Below are 12,187 nucleotides of genomic sequence, written 5' to 3'. Positions count from 1 at the left end.
CTGAAGGAGCCAGGTGCCCAGGATCCAGCTGGCCCTCAGGCTCCTCAGGCCACCCATACAGCGGGGGCAGGTCCTTCAGACTATGTCTCAGGAAGACGGCCACTGCCATTAGGTTACAGAGGCAGGGACTGGGGAGAGATTCACCGCCACCTCAAGGCCTGAGCCAAGGCCAGAGAGTAGCCCTGGTGAGGGTTATGGAGCCCTGCAGGACACAGCCCCCAGCCGGGCCCCCCATTTCACCCACTGATCCATGGCCCCCAGAGAGAAGGCCAGGATTCACCTCTTAGCTCATTCTCAGTCTGACAACCACCACTCTGCCAACTGTTTGCTGAATGGACCACTAACAGTCGCTCATTGACAGTTGGTCACTTAGAGGAGGATCCCACTGCAACGCCAACCAATGGCTGAGGAGGACCACTGCCAAGTCGCTTCAGTCGTGTCCGGCTCTGCGAGACCCCACAGACGGCAGCCCACCAGGCTCCCCCATCCCTGGGATTCTCCAGGCAAGAACACTGGAGTGGGTTGCCATTTCCTTCTCCAATGCATGAAAAGTGAAAGTGAAGTCGCTCAGTCGTGTCCGACTCTTCACGACCCCATGGACTGCAGCCTACCAGGCTCCTCCATCCATGGGATTTTCCAGGCAAGAGTACTGGAGTGGGGTGCCATCGCCTTCTCCCGAAGGACCACTAACTGGTCACTAGTTGACAGTTGGTCGCTTGGGGGAGGGGCCCACTACAATGCCAACTAGTGGCTGAACATGACTACTAACAGTCCCCTGGTAACCACTGGCTGGTCAGAGAAACCTGGCTGGCTACAGTCCGTGGGGTCACAAAGAGTCCGACACGATTGAGCACACACTCACATGTGGATGAGGACGGTGAGATTCAGAGAGGATGATTTTCCAAGGTAGGCCACTAGAAAAAGGGCAGGGCTGGACCCTGAAACACGGGCAATGAGATTCTATGACCAGAATTATTTTTATTATGCCCCAGCTGTCTTCTCGAACTCAGAATATAGTTTTAGATGGTGGTCCACTATGAATGTGTAATTCTTGTGTTTTAATTCTGTAAGACATTTTAAAGGCACAGGCAAATAATGAGAAACATTTAGAGGACTCCCTAAACTGGCCAAACTGCTGAGGTAATGGCACACAGCAATGGCCACATCTAAGTGTTGTGCTGGGCTGCGACCTGTTACAAGATCACTATGGGTGCTTCAGAGTTTTTCTAAGAATTTATCACAATAATGGATATGGGATGTCTATGTAAGTCAGCAGTCCCCGACCTTTTTGTCATTAGGGACCAGTTTCATGGAAGACAATTTTTCCAGGATCAGGAGAGCAGGGGGGATAGTTTCAGGATGATTCAAACACATTACATTTACTGTGCACTCTTTTCTATTATTACATTGTGAGATATAATAAAGTAACTAAACAACTCACCATAATGCAGAATCAGTGGAAGCCCTGAATTTGTTTTCCAGCCACTAGACCGTCTCATCTAGGGGTGATGGGTGAGTGATGGGGAGGGGATGAAGCTTTTGCTCGCTCATCCAGCTCACTCGTCCACCACTCACCTCCATCTGTGCAGCCTGGTTCCTAACATAGTACCAGTCTGTGGCCCAGAGGGTGGGGACCCCTGCTGTAAGTGATCAGGTGCACAGGAATTATTTTCTGCTCTGTTACTTAAGAGAAGTTAACCATTTCATCTGATTTTCATACAAGGGCAAAATATGTCTAGTTTTAGTTTGTAATGTGACTTCAGACTGTCTGCAAGGCAGCATGGCTGAGAGTCTGACTAAAAATTTGATCAGTGAACAGGAGAAAAACAAGCAGGGAAAGGGAAAAAGAATTTACACCTTCAAGTGTACAAGGACACACTTTTGGTTCTGACAGTTAGACACAGCTGCCTTGGTGACTTGTTCGCCCGTCACGTGCACAGGGGCTGCCAAGGTTCCAGCTGAGAACAGAGTCCCCCTGCCCGCCCCTGGATTCATAGCCCCCTCACACAAGCTTCTGCCCGCAGGGAATTCAGCCCCTGTCTCCTAGAAAGCAGTCAGAGATCTCCCAAGGCGTTTCTGCCAGCATTGCTACTCACCAAGCAGCAGATGAGGAGTACAATGGCCAGCGTTTCCCCAGCTCAAGAATCAGTGCAGCTAAAACAGCTATTAAATAGTCCCGGCCAGTTTGCCAGGCTGTAAGTTCTTCAGGCCTGGAGGCCTGACTCTGCCCTATAGAATGTGATGTCAATGTATATCCCGTCCTAAATAAGGTGATCGTTTTCTCCCAAAAAGGAAGAGTCTGGTCTAAGGGGACAGATATTGTATGTCTATTACCCTCAGTCACCTAAAACCAAAATATGGCTGGGGACATAGAAGCCATTCATTCACTTATTCATTCAACAAATACTTATTAAGCCCTAACTATGTGCTATGCGGGGCTTCCAGGTGGTGCTAGTGGTAAAGAACCTACCTGTCAATGCAGGAGACGTAAGAGACGTGGGTTCGATCGCTGGGTCAGGAAGATCTCCTGGAGGAGGGCATAGCAACCCACTCCAGTATTCTTGCCTGGAGAATCCCATGGACAAAGGAGCCTGTCAGGCTATATACTCCATAGGATCACAGAGAGTCAGACACGATGGCAGCAACTTAGCATGTATGCATGTGCTATGTATTATTTCAGGTAGCAGAAACAAAAAGGAAAAGAACACTACAGCATTTTCTTTCTAGTGTGGGGTGGGGAGCATGTGGGAGACAGAAAGGAGATGAATCAATGCAGGAATAAAATAAGGTCATTCCAGATAATGATAAGGGTCATTAAAAATAATACAGGGCAGCCAGACTTGTCCTCTGTGATGGCCCACACTCTGTCTGTGGAGTGTGCTTCTCTTTGAATCTGAATAAAGCCACTTCATAGCTATCAAAAAAAAAAAATGATATGGGGTAATAGAATAGAGATTGCAGAGTGGATGGGGGAATGTTTTTGGTTTGGGGAAAAAGGAAAGGCTCTCAGAATAGGTGACATCAGAGCTAAGCAGCACCAGGATTCAATTGTGCTAATTTATTTTTTGGCCTCACTATGTGGCATGTGGGATCTTAGTTCCCCAACCAGGGATCAAACCTAGGCTCCAGCAGTGAAAGTACCAGGTCTTAACCATTGGACCAGCAGGGAATTCCCTCAACTGGGAGGGGAAGAGCATTCTGAACAGAATGGGGGACACGCCCCTGTGTGAGACTCCAGCCCATCCATTTGAAGGGCATATTTCACTCATAATGCTTCCATGATGGAGTTTCAATACATCCAGAATCATGGTACCAGTATTCCGCTAATCCTCTGGAACCCAGAAGCAATTCTGTGGTAGATCGACAACTGAGCTGGATAGTTATTTTGCTTCTTCAACATGGGATGTACCTTTTTCATTCTCTTTTCACAAAAGAAGCTCTTCTCACTCTGTCTTAGAAGAGTGAGAAAATACAGTATGTGTGTCTATATATATGTGTTTTACACATACGTGTCTATGTGTATAGATATACAGATACCCAAACACAGTTCAGTAAGTCCCCTACATAAGAACCTTCAAGTTGCAAACTTCCAAAGATGTGAATGTATGTGCCAGCCCCTGAATGCCAGCTGTTGTACTATAATGCTGTACTTCTCAAAGCACTGTACTATAAGATTAAAAATATTTCATTTTGTGTGTTTATTTTTATGTACATATTAACTGTGTAAAAAGTATTATAAACCTATTACCACACAGTATTATATGGCCGATTGTATTAACTAGGTATCTAGGCTAACATTTTTCAACTTAAGAATGTGCTCTTCAGATTTGAACTCATTTGTACCTAGGGAATTTACTGTAATTTAGGCCCAGCTTCTAGGCATGCCTGTGAAAGTTAGGATTGCCCATAAAAATTGTGTGTGGGGAAACCCAGAGGAAAAAGCTTGGGAAATGGAGTATGATGTCTCTTGATGATCTTGATACCCTTGAGCCTATACACAACCTCATACCCAACCCCCAGGCTTGGACAAGGACTTGGGTCTGAGCAGCCTGGAGCAGACAGAAGCATGAAAAGGGGGTTTAAGAGGTATATGTGACTGAACAGTGAAGAAGCTGGCTTAAAACCCAACACTCAAAAACAGATCATGGCATCCAGCCCCATGACTTCATGAAAAATAGATGGGGAAACAATGGAAACAGTGAGAGACTTTACTTTCTTGGGCTCCCAAATCACTGCAGATGGTGACTGCAGCCATGAAATTAAAAGATGATTGCTCCTTGGAAGAAAAGCTATGACCAACCTAGACAGCATATTAAAAAGAGACATTACTTTAACAACAAAGGTCTGGATAGTCAAAGCTATGGTTTTTCCAGTGGTCACATATGGATGTGAGAGTTGGACCATAAAGAAAGCTGAGAGCCAAAGAATTGATGCTTTTGAACTACGCTGTTGGAGAAGACTCTTGAGAGTCCCTTAGACAGCAAGGTGATCAAACCAGTCAATCCTAAAGGAAATCAACCCCGAATATTCATTGGAAGGACTGATGCTGAAGCTGAAACTCCAATACTTTGGCCACCTGATGCTAAGAACTAACTCATTGGAAAAAACTCTGATGCTGGTAAAGATTGAAGGCAGGAGGAGAAGGGGACCACAGAGGATGGGATGGTTGGATGGCATCACTGACTCAACAGACATGAGTTTGAGTAAGCTCCAGGAGTTGGTGATGGACAGGAAGCCTGGCGTGCTGCAGTCCATGGGGTCACAAAGAGTCGGACACAACTAAGTGACTGAACTGAACTGAACCATATGCAGCTTAGCAAGGGAACAGGACATTTCAGGCAGAGAACACACTCCTGCTTATGTACAGTGAGGGTTTGCACATTTCAGGACCTCAACAGAAAGCCTCTTCCTCAGCAATCTGTATCATGTGTGTCCCCCCCACCCCAACCCCCACTCACTGGAAAGTTCCTAAGGCCAGGGCTTCTGGATGTTAGTATACTGCATGGAATATAATAGATTCATGATAAACTTTTGTTGAATTTGCTCCATTCTTACTAAGGTCACAATCAGTAATGGCAAAAGATGGACATCAGTGAGGACTGTGAAGACAAGCATACACACGAGGGTTTATTTACAAGCACTTCAGGCACTTCTTCTTACCTTCAGACCTCAAAATACACAGGAGCAAATTATGCGAGTTAGGAGAGTGTCAAGAGGCAACACAATGTAGGCAATTACTACTAACTGCCTCCCCTTGGATCGCAGCTGAAGCAGCCTACAGATGCAAACAACCCAATTTCAGGAGGCATTTTAGGTGCTTGGGAAGGCCATCGCGATTTCTATGGTCGAATTAACAGATCATTTGAAGCTGTTAAGGAAATCATTTTGTTTGAGGATATATTCTAAACTTAGTCCCAGGTGGATGCTGTATTCAAAACCAAAACCAGGCTAAGAACCTGGCTCTGTCTACCCTAATTTCCTCAACAGTTACTGCTGGGCTCACCACCCTACTTGGAAATTTAAGAAATATTAATACCCATGTTCTACTCAATAACTCCAACGCCTCGAGCTGTAGCTCTGAGGTCCCTGCTGAGAAGATAAAACTATTTTTTGAACAAAGCAAATTCACTACTGCAATTGGCTTTGCATAGGCAGTCTCCTAGGTACTCCTGAGATGTACTCAGGAGATCTTCTGGAGGAATTTGACCTTGGTCACTATGTGGAACCAACAGTTTTTCTTCCGTCTACAGTGTGATTTTCTTAATTTACTTGCAACCCACTGAGTGCATAACCAGACAAAGATGAGCCCTCCTGAGGTTGGCATACCAACTCACATTGGCAGGTGCCAACCGCAACTGAGAGTGTTCAAATTCAACAAGGACTTCAAAGTTTTAACAATGGTTTCTAAAAGTTACTGTTAAAAACAAGAGCTTTATTAAAAAGAAATAAAAGTTCTTGTCATTGGGGGAAAAATGAGCTTTGATAGGGAGTTTGGGATGGACATGTACACACTGCTATATTTAAAATGGTAACCAATAAGGACCTACTGGACAACACAGGGAACTCTGCTCAGAGTTATGTGGCAGCCTGGATGGAAGGGGAGGTTGGGGGAGAATGAATACATGTATATATATGACTGAGTCCCTTCACTGTTCACCTGAAACTGTAACAACATTGCTAATTGGCTATACCCAAATACAAAATAAAAACTTAAAGGTAAAAATAAAAAATGCAAGCTTTAGGCATAGAGCATGGGTACAGGCCCCCACTGAGAAAGGAAGAGGCAAACGTTCAATACTTCCACTGATGATGCGATCCTTCCATCAATCCATGAAGCTGGTGCCCATGTGTGCTGTCTTTCCATCTCACACACACTTACACAATTAATTTTAATAAAATGGAGCTAACAGTATGATCTTCCCTCTAGGTTCAAATTGTGGCTCTACCACTGGTTGTCTACTTGGCCAAGTTTCGTGATTCTGCCAAGCCTCGGTTTCTTCACCAGGAAATGAGCATAAGGATGCTTGCCCAACCAGAGTAGGTGAACAGATCATTAAATGAGAAAATGTAAAATCCTTAGCTGTACCTGGCATTCCGTAAAGACTCTGCAAATGTTCACAGCTTAAGAGGGACCAAACAGAACCCTATAAAATTCCTTCCCATGGCCTGAGTAAAGTTGACTTGGGTAGCTGGTGATGGGCCACGTATAAAACACCTGGTGATTCCAAGAAACAGCTGGGTGGGGTTTGTGGATGAGAGTCGGAGCCAGTGATGCACTGGTTGTCGCTATGGAGATGACCTCACAAGAGCCATAGGCTGACGAGTCTGAGAATGTACACCCACCCAGTAGGTACCAGTACATCTGAGCCCAGTGACTGCACCACATATCCTCGAGCTAGTCCTGCAGCAGTTTTCTCCTGTGACACTGCCAGTTACAAAAGAAAGGACTAAGAACCTGCCCTGTCCTCAAGAACTCCTCCAGGAAGATTTCTGATTCCCTTCTTTCCAAAGATACTGCCACCACCTCCTGATCATCCAGGTTCCTGGCATGTCCAGCTCACAGTCAACACAGAAAGGAGCACAGTGGTTACAGCCACCAGCTCTGGAGAACACATGCCCAGCTCAAGTCCCAGTTGTGCTGCCTTCTGGCTGAAGGACCCTGGGCAAGACAACTTTCCTGTACCTTGAGTCCTCATCTATCTGTTAACAAGGAGAGAATGGCTAGTGTTTACTTCCTAAGGTGCTGCAAGGATTAAGCAAGATCAAGAACAGAAGACCTTTAACTTTCTACTGAGATGAGCAATCGTCACCGTGGTTACTGCTTGTTGATCCCATCAGTGCCAGGGTGCAGGGGAAGGGGCCCAGGTTCACCCACCCTTAGCGGCCAAATCGGTCAGTGTGAATGGACAGGGCACAACCTTCAAAGGCGCCCTTCCTGCAGCTTCAGCAAGACAAACAGGGAAAGGCCCTTGTGCCTGCCAAAACTTTGCCTGGTAAATAATTGATGTCCCGCCGTGTGTTCTTTTATTCAGAAACACCTTTGAAGTTCGCCCTCGCCCTTGCCGCAGGGAGACTGGGGGAGGCGGGCCAGGGGGATGGAAGGGAAGGAGCCACAGAAGGGGAATGGGCAGTGTGCGATCCAGAAGACAGAAAAACTAAAGCCATTTTTGGTATCTGTTAAGGTGTGGAGTCATTAACTATAACTTTTTATCAAGAGAAGATTCCCAGCAGCCAAGCACCAAAAAGGGAAGATAGGGATTATACAAACACAATTCTTAAGAACACCTGTGAGTGCTGGTCCACCAGCTCACTCCTGGGGAGGTGACAGTTGGCAAAAACAATCAACAGCAGGCAGGAGTTTACCTGGGCAAGAGCAGCCAGCCCAGCCTCACAGGGACTAATTATGAAAATATGATTACAATGGATTAGTAATCTTGTCAATCAGAGCCACATGCCAGGGAGTACCTGGCAGAGGCTTGAAATGCCACAGTACAAATGCCAGAGGATTTCGTGGTGTGGGCATTTTTTGTGGGGTATGGGGGTACAAAATGTTCCTCCCTGGGAGGGAGGGCCTTAGGGTCCCGGGGATGAACAAGTCCAGAGAAGGCACTAAGAGGCCCATGGAGAGGAGTGGTCAGGATGCACTACCAGATACCTCCAGCGTGCCCCAGCTGGGAACTCTGCACAGCATCCTCTTACTGCCACCCCTTAGAACTGGCCGAAAACTGGTTCCTTGTTTTGCATAAGCCTGAAAGACAGTATTGTCTTCCTGCAGCAGTCAAGGGAAGGCAAATAGAGGTTAAGAAATGATATGGGTAGAAATACTAACGACAGCTACTCTTCCCTGACACATAGAAATAGGTCTTGTCAGGTTTCCAGCAGTTTTGTCTTCACCTCATTTAATCCTTACAAAAGCCTGTGAGATAAGAATTACTTCCTTACCAAAAAAGTAGAAGCTCATAGATGTTGTCTATGACTTGGCCCATGTCATATCACAAGAAAAACAGATCATCTGAACTCCAGGGTTTATTTTCATAATTGCCAATGTCTACTGTTGATTGCCAAGTGGAACTCCAAACCAACGTTCCTCAGTCATCTTTCCTGCAGTTACAGAAGCATCCTCCACACCACAGTGCAATCAAGGAATCAGGGAGGTAGCAGTGTCTGGAGTACAAGATACTGAACTGTGCATCAGAAGACTTACGTTTCTCAACACCATTAAGTGAAAGTAAAGTCACTCAGTCATGTCCGACTCTTTGCAACCCCGTGGACTATAGCCTACCACGCTCCTCTGTCCATGGGATTTTCCAGGTGAGAGTACTGGAATGGGTTGTCATTTCCTTCTCCAGAGGATCATCCTGACCCAGGGATTGAACCCCGGTCTCCCGCATTATAGACTGACACTTTACCATCTGAGCCACCAGGGAAGTCCTTATGTTTCCCAACACAATTACAAGCTACTTTTAAAGGTTCATTTGCCAATGCAGGAAGATGCAGGAGATGCAGGTTCGATCCCTGGGTTGGAAAGATCCCTGGAAGAGGAAAAGGCAACCCACTCCAGTAGTCTTGCCTGGAGAATCCCATGGACAGAGGAGCCTGGCAGACTACAGTCCATGGGGCTGCAGAGAGTTGGACACGACTGAGAACACACTTTTAAAAGAGTCTTTACCATGTCTGTCACTGTATTAAATGCTTTGGTTACTTTTGGCATTGAAACTTCAAAGTAAAGGTACAAACTTAGTATTATTCTATTTTATAGATGAGAAAATGGAATCTCAGTAAAGGTAGATAACTGCCCATATGCTATAGAAGTGGTAAGAGTCAAGAGCAGTAATTCCAAACCAGGTTGTTCTGATCCCCAGCCTTGGCTTCTTATGACCACTCTCTGTGTGAGAGGCATGTGAGTGTTTTAAATCCTCATCAACCTTGGTCATGACCCTGCATGCAGAGCACAAGGCTAGAGACTAATCCATCTGTACTTTGCTTCCCCTGCTGGACACAATAACATTTGTCAAGTGTCTGTACTGAGTCATCACCAGGAAAAGTGACCTGAGGTGGGAGGAGATTAAATTCTGTCCAGATTCATAGGATTATTATTACCAAGGAAAATTCTAGAGTGACCTAAATTTCATTCATACTGTCAATATGAAACAGAGTAAAGGAAACATCTGTTTTCCAGCTTAGGATATGAAGAAATGAAGGCATGCTCAGATAAATTTACCAGAAAAGGGGAATGTTTTACAATGTATCCTGTCATTGTCATGAATAAAAATGTGGGCTAATAAAAAGAAAAAAATGAAAGGTGTTTTTGTAACCCTGTGATAGAAAAAAAAAAAAGGCATGGGAATTAGGCTGCCACATTCACTATGCTCTACTCTGTCAGAGCTCTTGCTGTCCACTGCTATTTTTATTTGGATGGTTCACAGTTTTCCACCACTCATCTGTGAGTGAGGGCTCAATTTCTAACTGACGTCTTGTGTTCTTCTCCATCCCCAGCATCAAGCAGAGAGCTGATGTGGTGCTGAGCAGATCCTCAGCCCAGTTTTGTTTTATGGATCCCCTCTAGCTAATCCTGGTGGCAGCAGAGAGATAAACTGAAAGATCACTTCGCTTCCTTTTAAGGCTTATCATTCCACAGTTCTGGGGAAAATGGATATAAGTGATGGATAGGAGGCATTCAGGCTTCCCAGGGGGCTTAGTGGTAAAAGAATCTGCCTGTCAATGCAGGAGACACAGGAGATTCCAGTTCAGTTCCTAGGTTGGGAAGATCCCCTGGAGGAGGAAATGGCAACCCACTCCAGTATTCCTGCCTGGAGAATCCCATGGACAGAGGAGCCTGGTGGGCTACAGTCCATGGGATCACAAAGAGTTAGACACAACTGACCACACATGCACAGGAGGCATTCACTCCTCCAACTTATATTCACACTCACTGACCAGAAAGAAACAAGTCTCTAAAAAGCTTTTTTAATTAGTACAACATGCTATGTGCACGTAAGTCTTTTGCGGGGGGGAGGTGTATGACAATGTCAGGAACTGATGGGTAGCATGAGCCATCCTGAGAAAGCATCCACACATGAAATACACAAAGGCATGGAAGCATATTCCTAAGCCACTGACAGATTCCCCCGTTTCAATGATACCATCCCCCAGCGCACTGCAAACCGCCAAGACTGAAGGAGAGCTTCTATAAAGAGGGCTGAGGAATGCAAAACCAGCACTGTGTATGTCAAGCATGTGAATCCCAGGAACTACATGTGGAGTTTGCTGACAAGCTCTGGAGAGGCACAAAGACGTCCATCTCTCAAAAACAGCCTTGAGCATCCACGTCTTCACCATGAAGAGCAGCTGATAGGCCTTGAATATATGATTCATATTATGAGCCTCACTATTTATACACCTCCTCCTAAGCCTGCAGGGTAAAACCAGTGTCTAGGGGGAGGGAAGGGGAACAAGAAAATCCTTACGAGAGCTGAATCATCCTTTTGAAATATGCTGGTCACTCCTTATTCAGACAGCACCTTCAAGAACAAGGCCATTTTGAGAGAGAACCCTCTTCCAGTTCTGATGAGATGAAAGCCACACTGTACTTTTAGGTCAGAGGAAACTGCTAAGGAGTTTTCCTACTGGTGCTCACAGCGCTTGACAGTTCCCTCCAGGAGAAGGCCTCTGAGGTCTCCCTCCGCACAATGACTTCAAGTCTCTGCCTAACAACATCCCCACCGACTAGGCAAGGATGTTCCCCTCATTGTCCTCACAATGGGAAAGTCATCCTCTTTCTTGTCTCCCAAGAATGCCAGGTGTGGTCAGGCCATCGTGCCTCAGTTCAGGCCTTTAGTATCCCCTGGACTTCTCTCTCCAATCCAGGAAAAGCTCAGTTCTCCCTCGAAACTGTATCAAGCACTTCCTCCTCCAAGAAATCTTTCCCAAATGTCTCAATCTATACACTCTCTTTCCTCTCCAAGTTATTCTCTAGGACCTAAATCTAATGGGCTTCCCTTTGCTAACAGTTTCCTATGTCCATGTATTTGATCAATCCAAAGAAATAAGAAAATCAGTAATTATTGAGCACTTACCACATTTTGAGACATTAAGCTAAACCCTTTATAAATACTTATCATATTTAATCCTTAAAGCCAAGCCCTGTGTAGCACCTACTATTATGCCCCATGTTGTGGATGAGGAAAACTGAGGCACATTTGAATGAAATCTTGCTCAGTATCACGCCACCAGACATGAATCCAGGTATATTTGACTACAGATCCTGTGATTTTAACCCTCAAAGTAGCCATAGCCTGAAAAATCTCCTGGATCTCACAGACCCTTATACTGATGTATATTTCATTCATTTTCAGTGAAAGAAATTGTAGTGACAAAAATTTGACTTATGACTTCTCAGTGTTATTCACTTACTGAGAATTTATCATTTGCCAAGCACAGTGTTCTTGCCTGGAGAATCCCAGGGACGGGGAGCCTGGTGGGCTGCCGTCTGTGGGGTCGCACAGAGTGGGACATGACGAAGCGACTTAGCAGCAGCAGTGCTAGGTGCTAGGGATAAAATGATGAACAGACATATCCCCTGCTTAAGAAGCTCAGAATAACTTTTGGGATTAAATTACCACAAACACAAGCCAATGACTGGTAGCTTCAACCAGGTATGCGTGAAATGGTCACTCTGCTCAAAGAA

At 45.4% G+C, this 12,187-nt stretch overlaps 1 long non-coding RNA gene across 1 annotated transcript; it reads left to right on the top strand.

The window, feature by feature from the left end:
• The first annotated feature begins 318 nt into the window (after positions 1–318).
• On the top strand, positions 319–9,268 carry LOC132345779 (uncharacterized). The gene is made up of 2 exons (XR_009495329.1): positions 319–906; positions 6,428–9,268. It is a non-coding gene; the product is annotated as an uncharacterized lncRNA (long non-coding RNA).
• The last annotated feature ends 2,919 nt before the right edge of the window (positions 9,269–12,187 follow it).

This window comes from Bos taurus, chromosome 7 (assembly GCF_002263795.3).
Source record: "Bos taurus isolate L1 Dominette 01449 registration number 42190680 breed Hereford chromosome 7, ARS-UCD2.0, whole genome shotgun sequence".
Classification (NCBI taxonomy): domain Eukaryota; kingdom Metazoa; phylum Chordata; class Mammalia; order Artiodactyla; family Bovidae; genus Bos; species Bos taurus.
Note: the sequence above shows the minus strand (reverse complement) of the source record. Positions and strands in the feature narration are given on the sequence as shown.